The sequence below is a fragment of the Camelus bactrianus genome, chromosome 12 (genome assembly GCF_048773025.1).
Source record: "Camelus bactrianus isolate YW-2024 breed Bactrian camel chromosome 12, ASM4877302v1, whole genome shotgun sequence".
NCBI lineage: Eukaryota > Metazoa > Chordata > Mammalia > Artiodactyla > Camelidae > Camelus > Camelus bactrianus.
In genome coordinates, this window is record NC_133550.1 from 37,437,122 (window position 1) to 37,463,088 (window position 25,967).

The following is a 25,967-nucleotide window of genomic DNA, read 5'->3' on the forward strand; positions in this document are numbered from 1 at the left end:
CCATACATGTGGCCCTTCGTAGACATTCCCTTTTAGTACAGTTTGTCTGTCATTTTATCTCCTTCACTAGACGTAAGGTACGCACATCTGCGTCTACCCTGCTATATAGGCTTTTGTACATCATAGATCTTCAATAAGTGTTAGTAAATAAATGATGAAAAGCTGAAAAGGATTTCCCAAAATGAAATCATTATAGATACAATTTAATGGGTTCTGTGTATCAGTTACTGAGTTGGGCACTTAATACTTCATTTTATTCCTCACCATAATCCTATGATGTAGGCAGTGTTATTATCCCCATTTTACTGATGAGAAGATGGCTGCTCAGAAAAACGAAATAAAGCCACTGTGACACCCCACAAGTGAGTGAGAGAGTCAGGAGCTGAACATAGATTGAATGATTGCAAAGCACCAACAGTTTAGCACTCTTATCCTGAACAAACAGCAGACATTATTGCTCTCTGATGGGTACTACCACAACGCTGCCTGATCAGAAGAGTAAGAGACTGATAAAACAAGTCAGGAGAAAAACCTGTCCCTGTGTGACTGGAGCTGAGTGAAGGCAGTGAGTGGAGCAGCAGGTCTGGCTTGGACTGGAGCACACTGGGGAATAATCACAGAACACTGCCGAGCCACCATTTGGACACTACTGCATCTGTGGGCCAGTACACACCAGGAACACCGATCTCCCAGGACCCTTATTACAACACAGATTCGGAATCAGTAGGTTGAGGTGGGGCCTCAGAGTCTGTATTTCTAACAAGCTCCCAGGTGATGCCAATGCTATTGGTCCTCGGACCACATGAGAAGAAAGGCTGTCTGCAAAGAACTTAATACCTGGAGATTTCCTCATATGAGAGTGAAAGTCTTTGACTAGTAGCCAACTAAGTCATATGCTGGCCTGAATTTAATTTATCAGACGTTCACTGAGGGTCCCCTGTGTGCCAGGCACTCTGCAGGGTCTTGAGCATAATTAGTGCCTGATGCCCAGGAGACACAGTGGGTGTTGAAAACCTGGTTGAGTTCATGAATATCTGAGTCATGAGTCATAAGACACAGTCCCTGCTTGAAAGGTGTTCTGGGGAAGGAATGGCTAAGTAAAAGGAAAACTGCATCACGTCTGACACGTGTTATAGAGGAGGGGAACTCAGGGTGGGGGTGAGAACACAGAGTACCACCTGAGGAAGACTCCCTTGGAGGAGAAGGGCCACAGTCTCACATCTCCTGCACAGAGAGGAAAGTGTCCAGCTAAGGAATGCTTTGATCTCTTTTGCTTAAAGTTTCTAGGATTTAGGAGTGTATCCAGCTATGTATAATTAACATTGCCTATTTAGGAAGCCTGTGTTATCTCACGGACTGTGATGCCATCCACGCAGGAGCCCGAGGTAGCCTAAGCCTGGCCTCCACTCCACTCCTCCTTCCCTGTCTGCATCCAGTGGTTGCAAATTCTTGCCTACGGTACCTCCGAAATAGCTTTCCAATCTGTCCCCTGCACCCCCACCACCACTGCTACCCCAGTTCGATTCCCCAGGAGAGGATGACTGCATTCACCTCCAAACGGGTCTCCTGTTCTCTGTCTTATCTTTCCCTTCCAGTCCTGCAATCAGAGAGATCTTCCTGAGATGCAACGCTGATCCTAGCGTTCCCTGTCTCCGCCTCTTCAGTGGCTCTCTACTGCATACAAAGAAAATAGAGCTCCTTACTTGACACACTCCTCAGGTCTCTACTTGAATCACCACTTTTTAAGCTGCCCCTCTTCTAGCCTGAGCTTGGGACATACTGAACTGGAATTGATTGTGTATCTTGAATCCTGTCGTGGTGGACAACGTTTCCAAGCTTACCGTATGCTGCTGTTTCATTCTGAATGCTGCATCTTCACTGGGTTTCCTACCACTTAGCCTTCAAATCTCAGCAGAGGTTTTAGTTCCTTGACAAGCCTTCCCTGCCTGCCAAGTTGGGTACAGGATGGTTAAATCAACCAATACAGCATTTACTGGACTACATTGTAATTTTCCCCACTGGAGTCTGAGCACCTTGTTCTAAAGGGAAGTCAGTGTCTTGTCAGTATGTTTCTAATACCTCGTGAGGCTCCATCACTTAGAAGAAACTCAATGAGTATTTGCTGGGGTCGCCATCCTAGGCACTCAGCCCTGTAACAAATACTCTGTCTCCTCAAGCAGGCATGAGAACCTGATTAGAGAGGAGCTTTATCCATGTTAGAAGTTGGATGAAGGTTGTAAATAGAGGTCTGTGGGTGTCCCAGTGGATGAGTGACAACTACGCAATATTTATATAATCAGTACTAACTGAATGGACTAGAGAAAATGAGTTTGGAAACAAAAAGCCCCACTCTGGCCAGCCTAGTCAGTGTAAATACTGTCCACACCGTCATTTAACCAGCCACCTGGAAATACCTAGTCTCCCAAAGGATGAGTTGGCAGCCAAAACTGAAGAAATTTCCCATTAACCAATGAGGGCTTTTTTTTTTTTTTAAATCCTCTGTTCCACTGACAAGAATATAAAAGCATGGAATTCTCTGTAGACAAGAGAAAAATCTGAATGTGATATGAAATTCATATCTTATTATGCATTACATTTTAATTAGAGAAAATGCTAAGTTAATAATGTGAAATTTTTGTGTGGGAACTGCTACTATTATCAGTAAAAACACAACACTGAAATAAAATTATAGAAAAGGAAATATCACACCTTTGTTTCTAAGGAATTTGCATTAAGCTCAGAAAGAGCGAATAATGAGGAATGAAAGAAGTCTTTGTTATTCAGCAATTTCTATGATCTGCCAAAATGTCAAATAATCCATTTAATCAATCAGAAAATTAAAGAATGTGGCAAACCTCTAGGTAGTTTGAGATTACAGCTGTGCAAAGTACTTCGACTATGGCATGCATCTGTGTCACAATAGCAATTACTTAATGACTTGGTTTTCTATAACTTTGTTGATGTGAAAATACAATTTAGGTTTCAGATTAATTGCAGCCTCTCTCCTATTTGAATCTTGGGGTCTTGATTTGAGGCTGTTTACATGCATTCTTTCAACATGTGCTTTAATGAGTCTCACTTTTACAGGGAAACCACAGCTATTGAAAAGAAACCCTTGCTATGTTTTAGCCAAAAATTTAATTATAATCCTCAAGTCTTTCTTAGAATGTAGTAAGATCAAGCTTGGGGGTTGGATTTGAGGATTTTGAAGAGAAACATTAAATATTCTGATAACCCAGGATGGGGAGATCACTCATTTAATTATTCAACAGATGTTGAGTTCCTTCTGTACAATAGGCTGCCTGGTAAGTGTGTACAATAGGCTGCTTGGTAAGTGCTCGAGAAAAGTACGGGCAAGACTAGAAATAGTCTTTTCTGTCATGGAGCCTGAGTTATATTTGGCAAGAAGAGCATTAATTAATCACACATTGAATAGTTAATTATAAACTGAGTCAAATATCCTAAAAAAATAAACAGAGGAAGACGGTGTGAGGGTGGAGGCTGGAGAGATACAAGGTCAGGAACCAAGGAATGTAAGAAGCCTCTAGAAGCTAGAAAAGGCTCAGAAATGGACTCTTTCCCAGGATTTTTGAAAAGAACAAGTGTTCAATTTTAATTGGACAAGACCCATTTTGGACTTCTGACCTCCAGAACTAAATCACACCATCTTCAAAAAATAAAATAAAAAACACACTTTGGTGGGAAAATACAACAGATGAACCTGATCTGGACTGGGAAGCTAGACTGGGGAGGTGGCAGACGGGAAGAGGAAGGTCTGAAGGTTGAATAGATGGAGGTGGAGTGGTGAACTTGGAAAGCCTTCCAGATGGAGGCAGCCAGGAGGGTAAAGAGGTGGGAGGGTAGGAATACGTTGGAAAGGACTGAGGGACACAAAGGAGAATAGAGTGCAGAGTCAGATAGTGCCTTGGGGGATATGGTGATGACTTTGGCCTTTATTCTAACAGCACTGGAAAAAAATTCAAAGGTTTTAAGATGGAGAGGAAGTTGACAAGTCAGTTTTGAACATGGAGAGCCACATCTGGCTGAACATGGGACTGGAGACCCAGAGAAGGGGCAGAACAGACTGGCAATGCTGGGCTGTAGGCTTTTGCCATGGTTTTGGCATTCTGACCTTGGGTCAGGGCAGTGGCGTCAGGGGAAAATGGGTGGATTGAATAGACACATACAAGTTACAGCTTGAAATCAGAAGGGAGGTGAGAACTATACCAAGGATTACTCCTTGGCTTCTACTTTACACAATGGGTAGAATTCACAGAGACAGGAAGCTGGGAAGGAGGCCCAGGTTTAAGGCAGAAGATAACTAATCTGTTTTGAAGAAATTTGACGTTGAATTTATTTTGATGTTGCAGATGATGTACCTGTGAAATATCCTACTGGAAATGTCTAGAAGGTACTTGTGTCTGTGGATTTGAAACTCAGAAAATTGACAGGGAAGAAGTTGCTGAAGCCTCTAAAAGGCTTACCCCTGGGAGAAATGAGGAAAAGATTGAGACCCAGATCCTGAGTAGCTTCAGACTAAATATACGGGCAGGATGAAAAAGCCAACACAAGAAATGGAGCCGTAGCCAGAGAAAGAAAAGGGAACCTAGAAAACTGTTGTGTGATAGATGTCAAGAGAAGAGAAGATACACTTTTAAAAGGCTCTGATCAACAGGGTCGATTGTTATGGAGAAGTCAGTAGAATGAGAACTGAAATAGTTCCTTCAATTTAGCTACATGCAGCTATTGGTGACCTTAACACGAGCTGTTTACAGATATGAGTCATAGGTTATAAGCAAATTGTAGTGAACGGAGAGTAAGCAGGAGGGAAGGAAAAGATGGTGATTATCATCATAATAATATTGGCTTCCACTGGTACAACATTTCCTATGTTCCAGGCACTATTTTAAGTCATAACTCATTTAACTCTCAGAACAAACCTTTAGGAAACACCCTGTGGTTTTACTGTTTCTCCCCTGAGAGGATGAGTAACTTGTCTGAGGTCACACATAATGACAATTCTCTGAAAAAGTTTTGTACATGAAGGAGAGGAGAGATTTATTTAGGAAAGTAGATAGAGGGGTTGACTCTAAAAGTAGCTTAGAGGGAAGCCCCTGGTTTGCTCTTGCAGCGAACGGAAAAATGTATTTCTAGCCCCTCGATATGGAGAGATGACGCCCGCATCTCCCATGTTCCAACCCTGCATCTCCCACGTTCCACCTCCACATCTCCCATGTTCCACCCCCACATCTCCCACGTTCCACCTCCACATCTCCCATGTTCCACCCGCGCCCCAGGAGAAACTGAGGCACGTGTCCCAGTCATGGCTCCGGAGAGTCTGAGCCCTGTTCAGCTGCCAAGGAGAATAAGAGTGGTAAATGCTTTGTGTCAAAAGTTATCATCCTTAGACTAAAAATCCCTTTTAATTTCGCTTTTACATCTGTGTGACAGTAGAAGGAATGACTGAGCTGTTTTTAGGTGTGGAAATCAGACGATGGGAGAGTATCCACTCTGTGTGGTCTAGTTTCATGGTATTCAGGAAGTTGTGGTCACCTGCTCTGAGACTAGGGTCAAGTGTCACTTCTCTAGGACGCTTTCCTGATCCCCCAAAGGGAGCCCATCACACATCCACTGAACTCTGCGTGCCCCTTTTCGTAGCCGTCATCTCTAGTTTGACTGCTTTTTCTGTGTCTGCCACCCACGCCTTTAGTCCCCACGGAGGATTGAGTCAGCCTTGTTCTTGGCACCATCCCAGCCCCTGGTACAGGGCTTGGCACTTGAACCAGTGAGTGAACTTAAAATTGCCAAGTTAAATTTCAAGTGAAATTACATTTTGCCATTTTGTGTCAAATTTCCAACCTAATAACCCTCTAGGTGCTGTACCTCCAGTTCACAGCATTTCTGTTTATGTATCGCTTGAGCTGAGCCTCAAAACAACCTGAAGTAAGGATGGAAATTATCCCAGATTACAGATGAGGAACTAGAGTCAAGAGAGGAAGTGACCTTCACATGCTCACACAACCGGCCAGGGGCAGAGCTGGGTCCTCAGATTGTAATTCTACTGTCACGTTCACTAGCTGTCATTGGACAATGTCCTCTGTGAGTACAGAAAGCTGCTTCTGTGGATTGCAAAAGGTTGACTGAGTCACTTTGAAATATCTACTCCATCACTCTCCTTTATTCTTGATGTCGCCTGCCTTAATAGAATTAGAGTACAGACCTTCCTCCACCGTACTGTCTACACAAGGAAGTGGAGGAGGTCTGGAAAAGTCTCCCAAGGGACCCAGTGACCCTTGGCAGTGTGCTTCCCACGTGGGAGGCAGAAAGCTTACTGTTTGGATACTCAGAGGACATTTTGCCCCGATAGGGCCAGCCCTGCCTTTTCTAGCATCATTCTGACTTTTAGCAAGAATTATGGGAAAACGTTAGCAACAACAGAAAAAAAGCAGCAGCTGGTGGGAGTTGGGGGCGTGAGGGTGGGGAGGAGCGGTCACTAACCCTCCCCCTCCTGGGCAGGTTCAACCATTAGAGGAAACAAGGTAAGGGATATGTGTGTGGAGGGTGGGGATGGGCATGCACTCCTGGCTCCAGCCTCTGACACGTAGAAGGAATAAGGGGTCCTGCAGTATCACAACGTACAAAACACAGAGGGTGGGTTTGGAGCTGGGGCCGCTGGCACACCTTGTAGAAGTCATACCCTGGATCTGAGGACGGACATCAGGGATGTACGAGAATATGTGAAAAGCAGCCCAGTGATCATCATCTCTCAGACCCTCAGTTTCTAAATCTGAAGAAAAAAAAAAATGAGGACAATGACTTACTGGTGAGATGTATGTAAACGACATGGCCTGAAACAGGCTGTTGGTGGATGATTGTTTTTTTAGTTCCTGTGCGCCTTGGAGGGGAAGATGGTGTGGAAATGGAGTGAGAGGATATGAGGCTTTGAATATCTGAAGATAAGGTTATTTTCTAGACTTGAGAGGGTATAGCAGCTGACAGATGCTGGGAATGCAATTGGCTTTAAAGATTTGGATTTGATAAAACTGGGGAAAATATTTACGGAAATTATTTTCTACAATCTAAATGTTAGGTAGTTTAGATAGAAATGAGCACTGGGCGGGGGAGAGGAAGGGGAAAGTAACAACGCAGAACACAAGGAACCTGAGCTGTCAATCAACCAGAGTGATGGAACCTGAGTTGTCAATCAGTCAATCATCTAATCAATCAATTATGAAACCAGGGTATAAAAACAGGAGAAACAAAGGAACAATGCCATTTTTCCTCTCCCGGAGCGGCCCGCTCCCGCTTCTATGGGAGGGTACTATCTTTCACTATTTTTTTTAAACTTCACTAAAAAAAATCTTGCTTATATCACGCTTTCTGTCTCTCATCAAAAATTCTTTTTTTTTCAGGTGACTAAGAACCGAGTTAATTCTTATTTCCCTTTTCCCGGTAACACTGATTTTGGTGCCGTGACTCGGATTGCGTGCTTCAACCTAATCTTTCCTCCTCCATCTCCCTCTCCCTCCCGGAGGCCAGCAGAGCACAGGCTCCTGGGGCCGGGCTGTGGAGGCTGGAGCGAGGACAGGGCGCGGGGCTCCCAGCGGTGCTGGGCCGGTCAAGCAGCCCGCGGCCTGTCTGGGGCCGCGCGCACGCCTGCCCCCCGCGCGCTGCCCCCGCCAGCCCCGCCTGCCACGGAGCTCCAGGGGCAGCTAACCAGGCTTACTCCAGAACCACGGTAAACGCGTCCCTTCTGGCCCTTACGCTGGACTGGCCTATAGAGAAGACCGCTGACCGCCTGAAAACAATGCTCAAAGGAAAAGCTGCGAAACCAGGAAGAGGAGAAGATGACATGTGAGGTAGGCAGCTGACTCAAGACGCGGGACCAGGCCTGTGTACCGATTACTTTATCACTCACACCTTTACATACTGGTCTCTATCCTCGGCTGGGGGTCCTTGCTTCTGCTTTCTGACCTCTGCTATTGAGTTCTCTGAAAAACACCCTTGTTCAATCTCTGACTCTCTTTGTCCCACTGGTCACTGCAAGGTCCTATGGCTCCAACAGGGGTGCCCTCCTCTGAACTATGACTTACTCACTCTCTGACCTAAAAGAGAACTCCCAGTTTCCCAGTGCGGCTGGGCCTCGCCCCTGGTGCCACTGTTTCAACCTGTGGTGCCCTGGGGACTCTCGTAACCGTATTATTACTCTTATTCACGGGCCAGCAAGTATTTGGCCACGGCTTTCGTACATGGCTTGAGTAACACTGTCCCTGGTGGCCTTTTCTAGAAAACACCACCGTGGACAGTAACCATGGGCTGCAATGTCTCTGACTCCTTTCTGGCTTCATGTCCCTCCGGGGACACTTGCTTAGGCAAGAAAACATCTCTGCCTTAGAAAACTGAGATGCTGGAGTTCTAGCTCAAGTTCTCCTCTCCTGCTGCCTTCCCCATGCAGGAGCTTCCATAGGGGCCCTCTACCCCTAACTCCCTCCTCAATTTTTGTCCTGTTTCTCTGGCTGTCCCAGTTGAGCAACTCTTCTGCTCCTGGATCACTGACCACCCGCATGGTTAAAACTGACTATTTCCTTGGACTGCGGAGACTCTCAGCTCATGGTAAGACTGTGGCCACTTTCCCCATCCAGAGAGGAGGCTGGGATGCCGGGTCCTCCTCCTGTGGGGACCGGTGACCCTGGGACGCCAGGCTTTCTTCGGTCCATGGCTTCAGGGTACTCTTGGCTACAGGCAGAAGACTGAGACATCAGACTATAGCCTCTGGGCTTCATCTCAGGATGCTGAACTCTGAAGCACCCCCCTTCCCCCAGTATCCTGCCCTTTAGATGGAAAGCCAACAGTTGATCCCTGCTGTGACTCCCCTGGGCTACATTTAGCCAAAAGCATGGCCCATAAATAGCATAAATTCAAGCACCTTGCTCCAGCTTAATCTCCTCTACGATACACAAGGCAAATGTCTAAAATACCATATATCCACATCTTTTATTTGCTGAGGGACAGCAGTGATCTAAAGAAATGCAAAATAACCACCTTGGCCATGGTTACTATCAGCAACCTGCTGTCCCCAACACCTCTTTGAGAGGGGGACTCCCTTAAACGTACATCCTCCCCTGCTCTCCCTATCATATACCTCTCATTGAAAGGATAAATTTCTCACCCAATCTGCCCCCAATATTAGACAAAAACTCCAAAAGGCAATCCAGGAACCCAGAGTAACTCTTGATAAATGCTAACCGTTGCTGCCACAGGTGTTTTTTGTTTTGTTTTGTTTTTTAAATTGAGATCAGGTACAAGAGGCCAAGGCTCAGGAGAAGGAAAGAAGGAAAGAGGCCAGGCCTGCCCAGATGAGCAGCCACCGTCCCTAAGCCCTCGGCCCCCAGCAGCACGAGACAAGCCTGATGATCAACACAACACCTGCCGCTGACCTGGTCGTGGGCCAACAAATGCCCCCGTAAGGACATACCTCCAAGATCTGCCTGCTTTTGGTGTAACAAGCAAGGTCACTGGGTGGCCCTCTGTCCCTCGAGCCAAACGGCCCATGGGGGAGAACCGGCCTGCGACCTGCAGATGGTTGTCTGGGACTAAAGAAGCCCCCTCCAGTCAGCCCCAAGGCAAGAGATCTCCATCCCTGGGCTGCAGCCGCGGGGACAAATGGATGCAGCAGGTGGGACAATAACTTTCCTTTTGGATACTGGGGCCACTTACTCTGTCCTAACTTCCTTCTCCAGACCCTTTTCCTCTAGACCCTACAACACACCTATCCTTCTTGTCATTAAGAAGGATGGGGCCTACAGACTAGTCCCAAATTTAAAAATCATAAACAAGGCTGTAGTGCCTCTTCATCCCATGGTTCCAAACCCTGATGTATTACTGCAGACATACCTCCAGGAGCCCAGTGGTGCCTCACCTTAGACCTAAAGATGCTTTCCCCTGTGTACCCCTTAGTCCACAGTCCCAATACTTACTAGCCTTTCAGTGGGACTCATCCAGTGGGTGTCAGCGCCAGCTAACCTGGACAGTGATACCACAGGGGTTTAGAGACAGTCCTCTTTGGGCAAGCTTTGGCCCAAGATTTACAGGACTTACAGCTTTAAAAGAGGCTAAAGTATGTTAATAACCTGCTTATCTGTTTCCCTACCTGAAAACAGGCCACTCAGCATAACAATCCAAACTCTTAACTTCTTGGCTGAGCAAAAATATAAGGATTCCAGGTCTAAGGCCAAAATGGTCAAACAAGAGGTAACTTATCTAGGAGTTGTTCTGACTCCTGGAAACCATAGCCTTTCTCCTGAATGAATTCAGGGAATCTTATAACTCCCTAATAGCACTATTTGAAAACAGCTCAGGGCATTTCTCGGACTAACCGGTTACTGTGGGCTTTGGATCCCTAACTATGGGTCCATAGCTCAACCTCTATATGACAGTTTAAAGGGTAAGGATGACTCGGTACCCCTCTAGTGGGGTCCTTCCCAACAGGAAGCAATGGAAGAATAAAAAAATCTCCTACTAAGATCCCCGGCCTTGGGGCTTCCAGATCCCACAAGGCCCTTCCAGTTATATTTCATGAGAGGAGGAAGAGCCTTGGGGGTCCTCACCCAACGGCTGGGTCCTACCCAACAGCCTATGGGATACCTCTCCACGTGGTAGGTCCCACTGCTCGAGGCTGGTCTTCCTGCCTAAGAGTGTTGGGCGCCCTCTCCACTCTCCTGGAGGAAGCTTCTAAGCTAACTCTGGGGGCCCCTATACAAGCATAGGCTAACCACCAAGTTTCTGATCTTTTAAAAGGCAAGAGACATTTCTGGGTCTCAGATGCTTGGTTTCTTAAATATCAGGCATTATTATTGGAAAACCCAGATGTGCTGTCTCCGTCTGTGGGACACTTAATCCTGCTACACTATTACCATCACCAGACGAGTCTCTTCCCTTTCACCTGTGTCGTGAGACCCTATCCATTTCTCTAGGAGCTAGAACAGACCTCACCGACAAACCCTGGAAAACCCTGATGAGATCTGGTTCACAGACGGGAGCCACATATTCTTGTGAACTTCTTAGTGATCTGCGACTGCTTCTCAAGCAACACTCCAGTGAGACTGTTCCATCACCCTAGGGGACTATGGATCCCTGTTAGATAAACCTCTTTCTTAAACATCTACTGGCTCTAATCTTTTTTCTTTTAGGGCCCCGATCAAATTGTTTTAATACTAATTTAAAATGTCTCTAACATTCGGGTCCTTTTTATTCTTCCTTTAGTTCGCTGGACTAACGATCCAACATCTGCCTTTTAAAACCTAAACCAACAGAAAGCACAGAAATCAATTTTTTTTTTTAAGACCCTCGTCTGCCCCTTTCATCCTTTGGCAAGGATTAGCTCTATATACTTGACCTCTATCTTTTCAACCTTCTTACAAAATGTGTTTCTTCTCGTCTAGAGTTAAACTTCAAGTGGCTATACAAGGTAAGTAACCATTTGGCCAAGACAGCTTTTATACAAGCCCCTCAGTGGACACCGACCCTTGGCTCAGCATCTGCCCAGTGACAGCCAGCTAGTCTAGGACCCCAACGAGTTCCATCGTTGCTCCAGATCACCAGGAAGTAGCTAGAGTGGTTGTCGCCCTTGACATCTCAAAGACTTGGGGTCATGTGACTAGAGGGAGGGATGTTAGGTAGTTTAGATAGAAATGAGCACTGGGCTGTGGGGAGGAAGGGGAAAGGAACAACCCAAAACACAAGGAAACTGAACTGTCAGTTAACCAGAGTGAGGGAACCTGAGTTGTCAATCAATCAATCATGAAACCAGGATATAAAAACAGGAGAAACAAAAGAACAGCGCCATGTTTCCTCTCCCGGAGCGGCCCACTCCCAATTCTTGGGAGTGGACTATCTTTTACTATTTTTTTTTTCACTTCACTAATAAAAATCTTGCTTATATCACACTTTGTCTCTCATCAAAATTTTTTTTTTTCAGGTGACTAAGAACAAAGATCATTCTTATTTCCCTTTCCCTGGTTAACATTACTTTTTCCCCTTCCTCTCCCCCTGCCCAGTGCTCATTTCTACCTAAACTACCTAACATAAATAAGAAGGGGCCATAACCAAAAAATACACATTTAAAGTAAAGATAAAAATTTCCTAAATCATGTTTGTTGTTTGTGCAAAGCTTGGTTTGTTTCAGGTGAGCCTCACAACTTTCTGTCCTTGAATTTAAAATAAATTTTTTCTCCTGAAACAAACAGATATGCCTGCATGTACACATCTAAAGCCCCTACAGCTCAGGTGAGTGACTACTAAGTTCATTTTGGAGGCTTCTTGTCAATTTGAGTTACTTGCTTATTTTACTGGACACTTACATTTTCTTTAGAGATATTCATGCTTATCAGTAAATAATTGTGTATTCTCCATAAATAGTTTGAAATTTCAGACTTCCTGCATTTAGCGAAGGCAACCAGGTTAAGACACATATTCATACATTAATGCTTTTTTTCAGGACACACTGTCCTATTTAAGCCATCAATTGATTCATCCTTCAAGATCTTTCTGAAAATAAGCAGAGCTCTGATAATTATTTACCATGGATGTTAAGCACTGTTTGATCTTCGGTTATGGCATTCTTGGAACAATTCAATCCATGAATAAGGTAAGAACACCTTATCTGAAAAGAGATCTTATGAAGGCATACATGTGAGTAAAAAAAGTACAGGACCAGATTTTAGCCTTTCAAAGGAAAGACAAGATATAATTCTAAGTTTTTCATTAGTGTACATTACCCTGGAGAGAAATGGGAGGTCATGTGTGTTTATATGTTAAGATATATGTCTTCAAATATGTATAGCTTTTTATAAATGTATGGGCTGGTTTGAATAGTCATTCCCACAGTGTCCAAGTGACAATTTTGTATTAGCTCCAGAAAAGCACAAAATCTTCTTCTTTGGTAAGAAGACCAGTTCTCTAATGGTTTTGCTTATATTCAAAGAAATGCAACAAATGCTACCAGTTTCTCAGTTGTCTTGTAATTTTTTGAAATTCAGAAAGAAGGTAAATGTGAAGGGGCCAGATTGTGCAAGAGAGACTGAGAGAAACAGAGGCTTCCAGAACAAGTTAACACAGCAAGTGGAACAGGAAGTTCAAGTCAAAAGTTACATCCTACTCCCCATAAATGTATTTAATCTAAACATCAAGAGAGACTCTAGTGGACATTTTGACATTAATGAGGAACAGGTGGACACTGATAGTTCAGAGTTAGCACAGTGTGCTCTGACTCCTGTGAGCTGACTCACGGTTTTCACATATTTTCAGGTGCTGATTTGAGAGCTCTCACTTCCAGACTTGCTTGCCACCCATAGTATGATCTTGGAACTTCATTGCCTCCTATGTATAATAGAGGAATTGGAAAATATAATTTCTGACTTCCTTCCATTTCTAGAATAATTTATTTCATGCTGGATCTAGAATCAAAGTTCAAAGTGTAAATAAAAATAGCACATTTGTGTATTCTCAGGGGGAATCCATCAAAAGAACTGAGAGAGCAAGGGAATCTGGTGAACTCAGCAGAAATCTGTGTGATACTGCTAAAAATAAAGTCAAACCAAAATTTTCTGACATTTTCCTTCTGTTTGGAGTGTCAGTTGATATAACATGCCTGGTAAGCAATTTGGTAATATAAATGAAGAGCCATAAAAATGCCCATGAACTTATGAGTCAGTAATTCCACAACAAAGAATTTGTCCTAGGGAGGAATTTGTATAGAAGTTGATGGGCAAAGATGCTCATCATGATATGACTTACAAGAGAGGAGACTGGAAAAGTAAGCGTTTTTTGTTTTGTTTTATTTTTTTTTGTCTTAGGAGAGGATAATGCTTAAAGCATGGTTAATTCAAATGATGAGAAGTACAAGTGATTTTTTGCTGATATGACATATAATGTCAGTATCTTGACCCCCTAGATGTGAGGAAGTACCCAATGAATATTACTTCATTCAACAAATATTTGAGTGTCTACCATGTGCAAACATGATTCTAGACTCTGGGAGTAAAGCAGTAAACAAAAGAGACAGATCCATCCCCTGGCCTCCTGGACCCTTATGTTCTAGTGAAGAAAGGCAATCAATCAATTAATTTTTAAAAATCAGGAAATATATAGTATATCAGATTATGAAAAATGTTATCTACAGAGAAAAATAAATCAGAGTAAGATGCTGGGAGTGAGGAGAAGGAGGGAACTTCTTTTATAGCCGCTTGGCAGGTCTCACTGCCAAGGGGACTTCTGAGCAGACTTGAGGCAACGAGAGGGTGGGATGTGTAGATTTCCAGAAAGAGTGCTCTAGGTAGAGGAAACAGCAATTTCGAAGGCTCTGCAGTAGACGTGCACGTGGTATATTTAGGGAATATCACAAAATCAGTGAGGCTGGACTCATTGAGCTAGGCAGGAGATGAGGTCAAGAGAGGGACAAACGCAGGCCTTGTGAGATCTGTGGGTCATGGTAGGGATTCTGAACTTAAGTTAGCAAGCAGTTAAGCCATCAGTATTTACTGAGTCCCCTTTGCATAGCCTGATTTTGGAAGACCAATAAACAAACTCCCAGAATATTTTTATATCTCTTGCCTAAACAGTTTTATTTCGTAATGCCTAAATAAACACATGAAAGAGAAAAGAGCTAACAGAATGAAAGAATGAACCACGAGGGCTGCTATTATTACTTCAAACCAACCAATTTATGTTCTGTTCATCTTGATCAGGACTAACGGTGGAAAGAAAAGTTAAGAGGCCTGGCAAGAGCGAATCGTCACATGTCTGGAGGCCTCTTTGATGGAAGGTCGTGAAGAGAAGAGCCCTCCAGTAGCATCAGGAGAGATTTCTTCAAGCCTCATCCCATGCCACCCTTTGACCATCAGTGTTTCGAATCTAAGGATAGCCTCATCTGTAAGTACAGGGTCTGGGGAAGCTCCCTCTGGAGTAGCTACCCTTGGGAGATTGGACACTAAGAACTGGTTTAGAGATGGAAAAACCTAAAGCTCATGACCGAGAAGGTTGTGTTATTTGGTGCTCACTGAGATTGTGGGCTCACTCTGTTCTCCTGTGTAGACCCCACTCTGATCCAGAGCTGCTGTTGAACCTCCCCTTCAGTCATGGCTTCCATGCAGGTGTGAGTGACTTTGGTATAAAGGTGGGCAGGTGAGAGTGTGGGCCAGCATAAGCCCATTCCCACTGGGACAAAGACAACTCAGAGCACATGCTACTTGGTGAGGTCCAAATTGTGACTAAAAAGATGACGCTTTTGCTAATTGAACCATGGTTTGAGAGTTCCTGGGACCATCCAAAGAATGAGAGAAGAATTCTGAACTCTCTATTTCACCAAATAGGAGACCTCATAATTCCACAGCACCATCTTGGGATTTTGAATGTGCAGGACAATGTGGAACTTTTCTTAAGCTGTCCATACCCAGATCCCATGGCTGTTACCTTCCATTGATTAAGATAATGTCGTGGGTGAAACCTCTGATGAAGTGCAACTTCTGATGAAGATTAGGGAAGAAACAATGTGAGGATTGTTCTGCCCCACATTCACACTCTCACTCTTTTCTGATGTGAGTCTCTCTTGCTTATGCCATGACCACTGGTGAGACAGAGCTTTACTCCTTCACTTGCTGAGTGAAATCACTTTTTACTGCAGTATTTTGTTCCACTGGTCAACATATTTATGTGCACTTTACCTAGGAATACACTGCAAGTTTATGGCCAATCAGTTACCCTGAAAAGGCCAGTGTCCACTGACAGATTCAACATCTAGACCTGCTGGGGGATGCTAAGCCCTTCTTGGAGGCTACCACTTTTGCACAGGTTGCCTCATAGTTACAGCAAGTATTGGAGTTTAAGGACAATCACACAAGAATACAGGGAAAGCCTGGGCAAATACACGGCCATCTTTGAAATCACGGTTGTGCTGGCAGTCTAGACTTGTCCTGTCCCACATGGGTGTAAGAGCTAATCGCAGCCCACTGAGCTTCAGCAGTAACTAATTAATCTAAGTAAGAGTGTCCACTGAAAGCTACTGTCTGTTTCTAATGATACTTGTGAAGATATTTAGAAGTAAATATGGGCTCCAGGGTTCAAGGCTTTGTACATCGGAAACATTTCCAAGAACCACACATTTGAGCTTTTAATAAATTCCTTGATAAGTTAATTTCTAAGTCCCTGACTCCTGCCTATGGAAATTTGGCTCATGTTCTAAATCCCAAAAGGGCTCCTTCTCTGATTCTAGGGAATATTCCTTGCTCTGGGCCCCTAGAATAATTTTGTATATGTCATTTTATCTTGAATGTCCAAGATATATAAGAATGTAATATCTACCCTAGTACAGAATTAGATTCTCCTCACTCTGTAGTGAGTGTAGACCTTTAACTGGGTATGTGTTCTCGAACCATACAATCTATTTCTTGTGGGGATATAGCTCTTTACTTATCCCCTCCCCCATCTTCTTCCTTCCTTCCATTCCCATCAATTTATCCAGTAATATTTGAATACCTACTAAGGATTAGGGATATTACTAGGATCTGGATATACAGGAGTAAGAATAGGGGTATAAAAAACAAATTCAGTGATAATTTTAAAAAGTGTGGACACAAATATGGTGTCACTGATTTTCACTATAGTCTATTTTTATAGCAGTACACTTACATTATTCTGTGATTTTTTTTTTTAACGTTTCAGCATTTGTGTCCCTGCAAAGTCCTTTTCCTTATCCATAGTTATCCTATAAACTAGTGATAAAGTCAATTATAATTTCTATATGTTTAAAAGTTAAGCTAGTATCAAAGTTACAACTAAATTGACCAATTTCCCCGAGCACATTGATACGCAAATGCAGGGAGGATAGAGTTCTCTAGGCACTACCAGTGGGCAGTTTCTAAGGAAAAGACATCATTTATCTTTCTGGAGCAGTCCAGACATTTTCAGAGCACAGGCTAAAATCCCATCGTGTGGAGGAAATGGAGAGGCAAAAGACGATGAAAATAAGTTTTATTGGAATTCTCAGTGGAAAAAAAAATACAGAAAACCAGTAAAAATGAGTAGAAGTCAATAGTCAGTATTAAAACACACAGTCAAGCCAAAATATACAGAAAACAGGAGACGTGAAAATAGGGCAATCATCATTAAAACAATTCAAGGAAAAAAAATTAAACTATTGATCCAACCGAGGGATTTCAACCACATATGGAAAGGAGGCAACTAGGTATTCTTTTTTGTTTTTTAGTTACTTGCTTGCGTTTTATTAGACATTCTAGTCTTCTCTCTCGCAAAGGTGCTGTTTTTAGACTAACATCTGAAGGGAGGGGAGGACATGAGAGGGAGAGAAAAGGGAATGAGAGAGGGAAGGAGGGAAGAGAGGAAGGGAGGAAAAGTCGTATTTCAGTCGATTTTTTAAATATGCTAAATGCTTTGTTAGGCACAGGTAGGCATGATTTCATTTAATCCTTCCAACATCCCCCTAAGGTATTATTTCTCCCCATTTTAAAGATAAAGAGGCTCAGAGTTTAAATGACTTGCCCTAGGTCACGAAGTTGGGGTAGCAGAGGGATTAGAGCCTGACTCTGTTCCAAAGCCCCCCTTGCCTCTGACACCAGGTGTTTCTGGACTACACTACCCCTGTAAAGTGGAAATCAACTCTTAGTGGATTCATGGATCTGAGGAGGTGTTGACCAATCCTGCCCCCCAACCTTGTAGACCTTTTCTGGAGCTTGGGAGTAGAGCAATCTGGACCACATTTCCAAGAGGGCAAGTCTGATTTGACTATTTCTTCTTTGTTTCAGAAGAAAGACCACAGCTGGAGAAAGGAGGCATAGGAGGACTAAATGCTCCCTCCCAGATCAGCGGGCTATAAATAGTTCCCCTAGAGCACGGTCCTTAATAGAGAACGGAGAAAATGTATGGTAAACAGAAATGTGCAAACCTAAATGTGCATGTAAATCAATGATTACAAAGATGAATCAACTCTTGTAACCTAGATTCCTTAGCTGTCAAAAATCTCAGGATAGAGAAACTCAAACACCACACATAGCAAAGCTATACGCTAAATTATTTCTCCATCACGTTCACAGCTCCACAGGCTAACGTTTTCTATACTGATGGCCCCTTCTTAGTTGATGATTTTTCACAATGTATTTCATGGCTTCCATCCCTACATGAGACTTTATTACTATCACATAGGAATAAAAAGCCATAAAGCACTAGAGTGAATTTATCTTGGTCGGATGCAAAACTTATTTTCTTCACATGACTTCACAACCATTTCAAAGCTAACCAATCATTTCATGCTACATTAAGGAACATTTTAAACTACACGTAAGTGACAGGAAGCACACTTAAATTGTGACATCACAAATTAACACGATGTTATCCTTCAAAGACATTCTTAGCTACAAGGACCAGGAAACAAGACTAGAAGACATTCAGCAACACGCAACCACTGAATGCACCCAAAACAAAGGACATTGGGGAGAATTCCTGGAGAAAAGCGCATTACTTTGACATTGGACTTGGAAACACATGAGGAAAGACAGCAGACAGACAAATCAATCACTGATACAAACTGAAACCAGGGGATTATTTCAAGCCTCATGTTTCAAGTTTTTCCCTAGGAAGTGTTCTCACATGCACACTGCCAGCTTTTAGACTTTTCATGTTGGAGCAGGTTTGGGGGCAGGGGGCTTAGCACCTGCTTGCACTGTCAGCATTAAGGCTTCTACACTTAAATAACAAAAAAGAAAGAAAAAAGGAAGGAAAAAACCTATAGCATGCTAAGGGACCACAAGTGCTAACCGCTCATTAACAGACCTTCATGGAGGGTGACACCATCTCCCACCCGCATGTATGGAAGCAAATATCGAATTATGCCAAAAACAGTGCTGTGCACGAAATCCCTGTGATCTAAGTAACTCCAGTCCACAGCCCAAGAACATTCTTTATGTGGCGGTAAAGTGACATTGCTCTTGGAAATAAGAAAAGTGGCCACATCGAAACCCAGTTCTCTGGGACCACTGAAAACTCAATGCCATAAATTCCCATGGATTTTCTGCCCTTTCCAAAATCAACTTGGAAGGCCTATTTACCGACTCCTGAAACAGCATGCCAGACTCTTAAGCCCTGCCTTTTGCTTTTGAAAAAATACTGAGTTATTCAAATTCAAATAAAAGAAACAAGCACTCAAGTTTCTCATTAGGAGTAAAGTCTAGGTAAGTTCTTTCCACCCAGGATAACGAAATCCTGTTTCATGTGACTCACCAGGAGGAGACTGGAAATAGTTAAGTGAAAGGAAGTGCAGACATAAATTCAATTATCATGCATGAAACATGCAAATGATTTAAGCACGACATCTAAAACTCTAGTTTATATTCATTAGTCTCAGGTTGCACTTTTGAATGAGAAAGACATGCTAATTGGGTCCAGATTAATGCACTCCCAAACCTCTCCAATTTGTTTCTAGGTGAGGGTTAAATGATATGTATTAAAATAAACACAGCTGCTCCTCTGCCTCCACCTGCCCACCCCCCCCACCTTGACCTCCACTCCCAGCTGCCTCACCTCCCCAGCCTCCTCTAGCACACCTCTCCTTCCTTTGGGAAAGGAATTTCAAAGCTCTCAGATTTTCCCTTTGAAAATACATTACAAGAAAATCCCTGTCTCAGCCTTTTCAGTACTATCCCTTCCCCAACAAGCCACCAAATTCCAGAAAGCGAATCAATCACAGGTTACATCCTGGTGGGCCTGACGGGGGCAGCCAGGATGTGCAGGTGGGCAAGCAGCCCAGTGTTTCCACAGACAGCACTTCTTTCTACATGTTTGGGCCTGAGTCCTTGGACCAGGAAGTACTGCAAGGTGGTTTCAAAGAGTCCAGGCACATCCTTGCCTGAAGCCAGCGTTGCTGCAGGTTGGCCTGGCGATCCCGTGCCTCAGCCATGTGGGGAACTAGAGGCCCCCTGAGAGGGAACTTGGGCTTTCTGGTCTCCGCTCTTCCTCACTGGCCCCCTGGCCAGCGAAGACTGGCGCAAAGCAGAGGGCACTCGAGGGGTCTTTCAAAAGGATCGCTCTCCCCTCTCCCTGGCAAAGTTATCCTTAAAAGAAGAACGTTATTTATTTGCTTGTTTGAGAGGTCAGTTCGTGACATAAAGAAACATGTTTTAGGGAGAATGTCATCTTGTAAATAATGGAGCCTTGAAAATAGCCAAATATTCTGTCCTTGGGTTTTGGACCCAGTCTTTAGAAAACTAGAACAAAGGAAGAGGAGCCATAGGCTGCTGCTGGGAACAGACTCAGGCAGGAAGGGATCCTCTCTGAAAGAGCCACCCATCAAAGAGTTAAATGAGGGACCAAAAAAAAGGGAGCGAGGGAGCGAGGGAGAGGCCTTCAAACTAATTTCACACTGAAAGTGCTGTTTAATTTGAATCATGCTCTTCCCAAAGGGAAAAGGTTAGTCTCATCACTGGGCTCATAGCCTCCTCCCCCTTCTCCCTTCGTATGAATTGAAAATTCAGATTGACCGTTAATCATGATGTGACACATTCTTTTCTTCCTGGTCCAACAATCAAATGAAAGCCTCGAACCACATCTGAGAACGCAGTGGTTGGCCAGCCCTCCCCGGCTACGTGCACAACAGAGAGGAGACGAGAACAAGGGCACACAGCACACAGACACGAGTGACCGACACGCACTCACGGCCAGGCACACAGACACACGCGGCTCTCCCCGGTCCCAGGCTCCGAGAGACCCCGCCACAGTGGAACGTTGAGTATTTGCAAATGTAAAATTAGTCACAGTAAATAACAACAAGGACAAGACCGATACCGAGTCTGACAACGGCCTGACACATGCCCGGAGCGCTCTTGAGTTGGGAAAGACACTTATGATAGTCATCGCTCCTAAAAGAGAAAATGATTATACGCTAGCCAAACCCTAAGTACAAGCTAAAGATATTCACCTCATGAAGCCATTCCTCAACTAGCCCCTTGGCACTTGCTGGAATGATTCGCAGCACGAGCTCTACTTTCTCATTTTCTGCTGACTCCATGTGGGTAATTTCGTTCTCCCGATTAAAAGTGAGCTTGGCAGATCCTTCAAAGCGTGGCTCCAGGTGTGGTGGGGCTCTGAGAGCATCCTTTGTCTCGGGCAGGCTGCTAAGAATTCATCAGGGGATGGGCGGGCTGGGGGAATAGTCACGCACCTGAAAGAATTTTTTTAAAAGCAAACTTTATAGATCTCTTTATAGTCGCATAATTTGGTAATAAAACAGGTGGCCGACAGATGAAATGAACTGTTTACCTTGGAAAAGAATAGGTAGGCTTTTCTCTTCCAAATAATCACTCCAGCTGTTCTGAATGTCACCCAAAAGCGATTCTGTCTCTCCCAACTTATCCAGCATCTGAGGCTGCGAGATAACCCTGTAGCACCGGCCTCTTCTCTGGCCCCTCCGTAATTAGCCTCCTGGTGGGTGAGATAGAGCACACAGACTGTAATGGTCGTACTTCATACAACAACATCGCTCGCTCTTTTAAATGGAAAATCCCTTATTACAAAACAAGGGGTGTTCTTTCTCTCCTACCTTTAAGTAGGACTGCCACATTCATTGCTTTTTACAAAAACGCAGCTGCTTTTTAAGCTACAGATAAATAGAATCTGCTGGCGTAATTCGACTCAGTCTGAATGCATTATTTTCTAAGACACTTTGGTGAGGGGCTTTTCATTATCAACCAGAATGAACAAGGAAAGTCCTTTTCTCTTCTAATTATGAATGTATTTTGTTCCCTACCATTAACCTACAATGTCAGATTGATCTTCTTTTTCTGCAGCCAGTTTGATAAATCAACATTTTTTTAAGGAAAATTAGAAGGTTCATGATTAAGTCTTCATGGACTCCGATGACAAAAATAAAAATAGCAGAAAGGAGAAGCAAATGCAAATGATGTAACCATAAATAAAGACAATGGCGTGGCCCTCTGATGTCCAAGGTAACGAATCCTGTCCTGACAATAAAAGTTAAGATAAAGAGGATTTACTTGTTAATTTTATTTTAATTAACTTAATTTTAGTAAAATTAAGGCTTTCCAGGCATTTTCATAAAGTTGATCATGTAGTATTTATTCACTTAAAAAGGCAGAAGGTATAATAAAACAGTATCATTTCTATTTAGAAAGCTCAGACCTCTTGTGTTTCTTTGTTTGTCATGTGTAACTGTCAGTAATTTTACCAGTCAGCCCCTCCCTTCTGGAAGCAATGCAATGAGGAATTAAAACAGAAGAGGAAACATCCTGATAAAGCATATCCAATCTGAATTTCTGCTGACATGACTTTAAGTCCAAAGATAAACACTGAGGAAAATGGTGAGTTCCTAATCATATCACAAGGCAGTCTAGAATCTCCATTAGCCTAGGTGTTGTTTTAATTTTGATCCCAGTGTTGATATTTCTGACTATAATATTACAGTAGGCCACGGTGGCTATGCTCCATGTCTGTATGGATATACTGCCTTGCCAAGGAGAGGAAATCCCACAGGGTATCAGTGGGGTTCCAATTAAGGAATACAAACTGCTGCAGCCCGGACACAAGTAGAGATTGCCTGTATATCACAGAAGCACAGGCAGGTGCCCACGACTAAACCCACGGATTTAAAAGTGATGCTGTCACCTTCCCTCTTTCAGCAGTAATGGAAAGCAAAGTGTTGAAGATGAACTGTGTGTGACAGACCATTTCAGAACAATCTACTCGTTTGTTTATATTATTTTGAGTTTATTCCCAATAAGGGTGACAGTGGGAAGTGAAGGGGCCTTCTGCAAAACATAAAAGCTTTCATGGAAGAACTCTGTACTGGGATCACATGCACATTCAAGAGCCCTCAGAGAGAGAGGGAGGGGATCTTGAAATCATATTTCCATCTAAAGTCATGCTGCCTTTCCTGTGTAGTTCTGTTTGAAAATGTTTAAAGGGGATTATTTATTTCAAGTGAGATGCAGACCCAAACTTCAGAATACTCACTCTAGGAAGAAATAAATTTGCAGGGGACACTGGTGACAGAGCTTCTGAGATGCTACCACTCTGCTTATATTTTAATATATTGTCTGTCTTCTGATGATACGCTGGGAACAAATGAAACCCCCATGAAGCTGCTGGCCTCGGCATCAGAGACTAAGTGGGGCTGTGGCAATCAAGCCCAGTTTACCCAGAAGAAATAACCAAGGCCCTTTACTGAGACACACACTGACGTATGTCAGGCATCACTCTAAGGGTGAAATTGAATCCTCACACATTGGTATCTTCATTGAGCTAAGGCCACCATAACAAGCCTGCCTTGGCAATCAAACATGTTTATTTCTGTAATACTGAGATGTGATGCAAAGAGAAGAAGAAAAAAGGATCTTAGTGATCTATTTGGAGGAATTTAATTTCCTAGCTACCCTGATTTTGAAATACTATATTTACAGAAGTAGGCTCTCCTGGGTTACTCACAAAAATTCCTTTGAACATCTCTTTCCTCAGTCCACTTTTTCATCCCAGTAAACCATTAACACAGACGAAAAGAGACGTGAGGCAGTGTTGAATGTGAGCTTGTGAGGACAGCATATAATACCATCTTCTGCTTTGGTGGTATTGTTTTCAGGTAATAAAAATTACCTTGGGTTTAGACACTAGAAGCCATTAGCCAGAACTCTTGGCCTTCATCAGACTTTCAAAATCAATATGTAACTCTACTGAAAGGCACCTCCAGGACAACTGAGAAAAGGACGGCCGTCTTGCGGAAGACGGAGCTTTAATATTCAGCCTCATTTCACTCTCTCTTTGAGACAAGAACAGGAGAAGAGGAAGAAAAGTAAGAAGATGAAAAGAGAAGGAGGTGGTGGAGGAGGGGAAGAAAGAGGAGGAGAAAATGTCCCACACTCACTGAGTTCAGTCAGTGAATTATCTTCTTCCTTTCTATGTAAAAAGAATTTTCCTCACACATCGTCCGCCACTAACAAGCAAACTCAGCTGTAACCATACCAAGCCTCACTTTCTGCCCCAGTAAATCAAAGACAGCTGTACCTGTCTTATGGGGCTTCCGTGAAGATGGAGGGAGGCTACATGAGGTGTGGATGTTCTACCCGGTAAATGGCAGTCATCCAACGAGCAGCAACCATCAGGACTCACAGCACTGCTAATGACACTTCCCATTCTCCCTGTGCCTCTGCACCTGGAAGTTCCTGATTAGCTCCCCAAGCATGCCCCAAATGCTGAGAACACCCAGCAAGGCAAAACAGCACATTACAAATAGATCCCGGCACCACCTCATTCCTTTCTCCCACCAGATTCAAACCACTTTACATTGTCAGTGGAAGGGCTGAACATTGATTTTGTTTTACCTCCCGGCCCTGAAGGGGAGGAGAGATGATTTATCTCAGAAATAGGAAAGAGGAGGCACCAAATGTGTATTCAGAGCTGGTTGGCTAAGCCACTCTGTTTTGAAAGGTGTCATAGGTATGGCCGAGTTTCTAATTTACTGAGATGACATCTCCAGGGACAAACTGGAATCCCTTGGTTTAGGAATTGTTGCCTTTCAATCCCAGTTTCAAGTGAGTGTATGCTTGTCACACGTGGCTGCACATGTCCATGCAGGCATACACCTGGCACACACCGGCGTTAACAACCTGTCAGGGGTACTGCAGCTCTATTCAAGGAACAGACCTGCTCCAATCACCTTATCTGGAAGTCTGACTCTTCCCTGGCTAGTGATAAAAACCATTATGCTGTATTGCAAATATTGGGTTATCTGTTTATGCAAAACTGCCAAAATGCCTCATCTCTACTAAAAATAAAGCTACCAGCTAACCATACCCAGGTTGTAAGGGGGCAAAATCAGGACCGTGACTCTACTGTCAAGATGAACTGAATTTCAAATGACAAAATAGCAACTTCAAAAAACACTCATATCCTTAAACATATTTTGTTTCCTCAACTTTCATCAACACCATTATTTTTATTTTTTAAAATGGAAAAGATGAGCTATATTAAGAAGATGAGTTTTGGCATAAGTATATTCTGTTTAAGAAAAAAATACATTGTTTTGAATAAACAATAAATAATTGAATAAAACAATGTCTGCTCTTTATCCTCTCCCCTCTAAACCTATTTTCTGAATAGAGTTGTTTGAAATAATCTCATTTTTTATAAAGCCAAATATCTTATGATGATCAAACTTGACAATTATTGTACAAGCAAATACAGACTCGTAGAAGGGCAACTTCAAAAAGAGTTCCTCCTCTTCGTGGCTGTTTGCCCATGAACAGAGAGGCTCCAGAAAGAGGCTCCAAGCTCCACTGACTACAGGAACTTACAGCCAAGATTCTAATCAGGGCTGCAGAAGGCAGTGCAAAGGCGACGGGGTGGAGCCACAGAACAAGCGTGTGAGTGTGTGTTGAACTTGGTGTTTCCTACAAATAAGAAAACACTGCTATCATCTCCCCCGCAGCATATTCAGTACAGAAATGCTCTAAATATGAAAAGACAAGCTTTTAACTCCTCGTCAAGGCTTCCAGACATCCAACATGTTCATGAGGTCAAGAAATGTGTCCCCAGCTTCTGTTTTCTGTTCTCCTTCAGGGAACACAGTGAAGAATGGGGCCGCCCAGCTGCCTTTTAGCAAGTCACACTCGGATGCTGGGGAGTGTGTTCATTGCATTTGGACTCAACAGAAGAAAAACCAAAATCAATTTAACACAAAAGAGATTCATCTATTTTTGCCCCTTCAATATTCTACAGAGTGTCCGTGATATAGTTAAGGTGAAAAAAGTTTTATCTAATGAAGATTACTTGGGCATAAATCACATAGGTAAAAACTGAGATGTAAGATGGAGATGAAATCTACAAGCTAATTAAAGTCAACAAGGGCTTCTCAAAAGACATCACATCTACCACCCTTCCCCATGCTACTATTTTGT

General features: G+C 43.3%; 2 long non-coding RNA genes across 4 annotated transcripts in view; one reads left to right on the plus strand and one right to left on the minus strand.

The window, feature by feature from the left end:
* Positions 1-2,281: 2,281 nt before the first annotated feature.
* LOC123619009 (uncharacterized) lies at positions 2,282-19,168 on the plus strand. Of its 3 annotated transcripts, none has more exons than XR_012510735.1 (4): positions 2,282-11,467; positions 12,246-12,646; positions 14,745-14,928; positions 17,817-19,168. It is a non-coding gene; the product is annotated as an uncharacterized LOC123619009 (long non-coding RNA). The 3 variants fall into 3 exon arrangements; XR_006727524.2 differs by having other exon boundaries at positions 2,283-12,285; positions 12,497-12,646; positions 17,817-19,154; XR_012510734.1 differs by having other exon boundaries at positions 2,288-12,646; positions 17,817-18,967.
* Positions 17,009-25,967, minus strand: part of LOC123619004 (uncharacterized) — a 32,228-nt gene continuing 23,269 nt past the window's right edge. The window contains exons 3-4 of the long non-coding RNA XR_006727517.2: positions 21,322-21,483; positions 17,009-21,223 (exon numbers count right to left, since the gene is read on the minus strand). This is a non-coding gene — a long non-coding RNA (uncharacterized LOC123619004). The remainder of the gene's footprint in view (positions 21,224-21,321; positions 21,484-25,967) is intronic.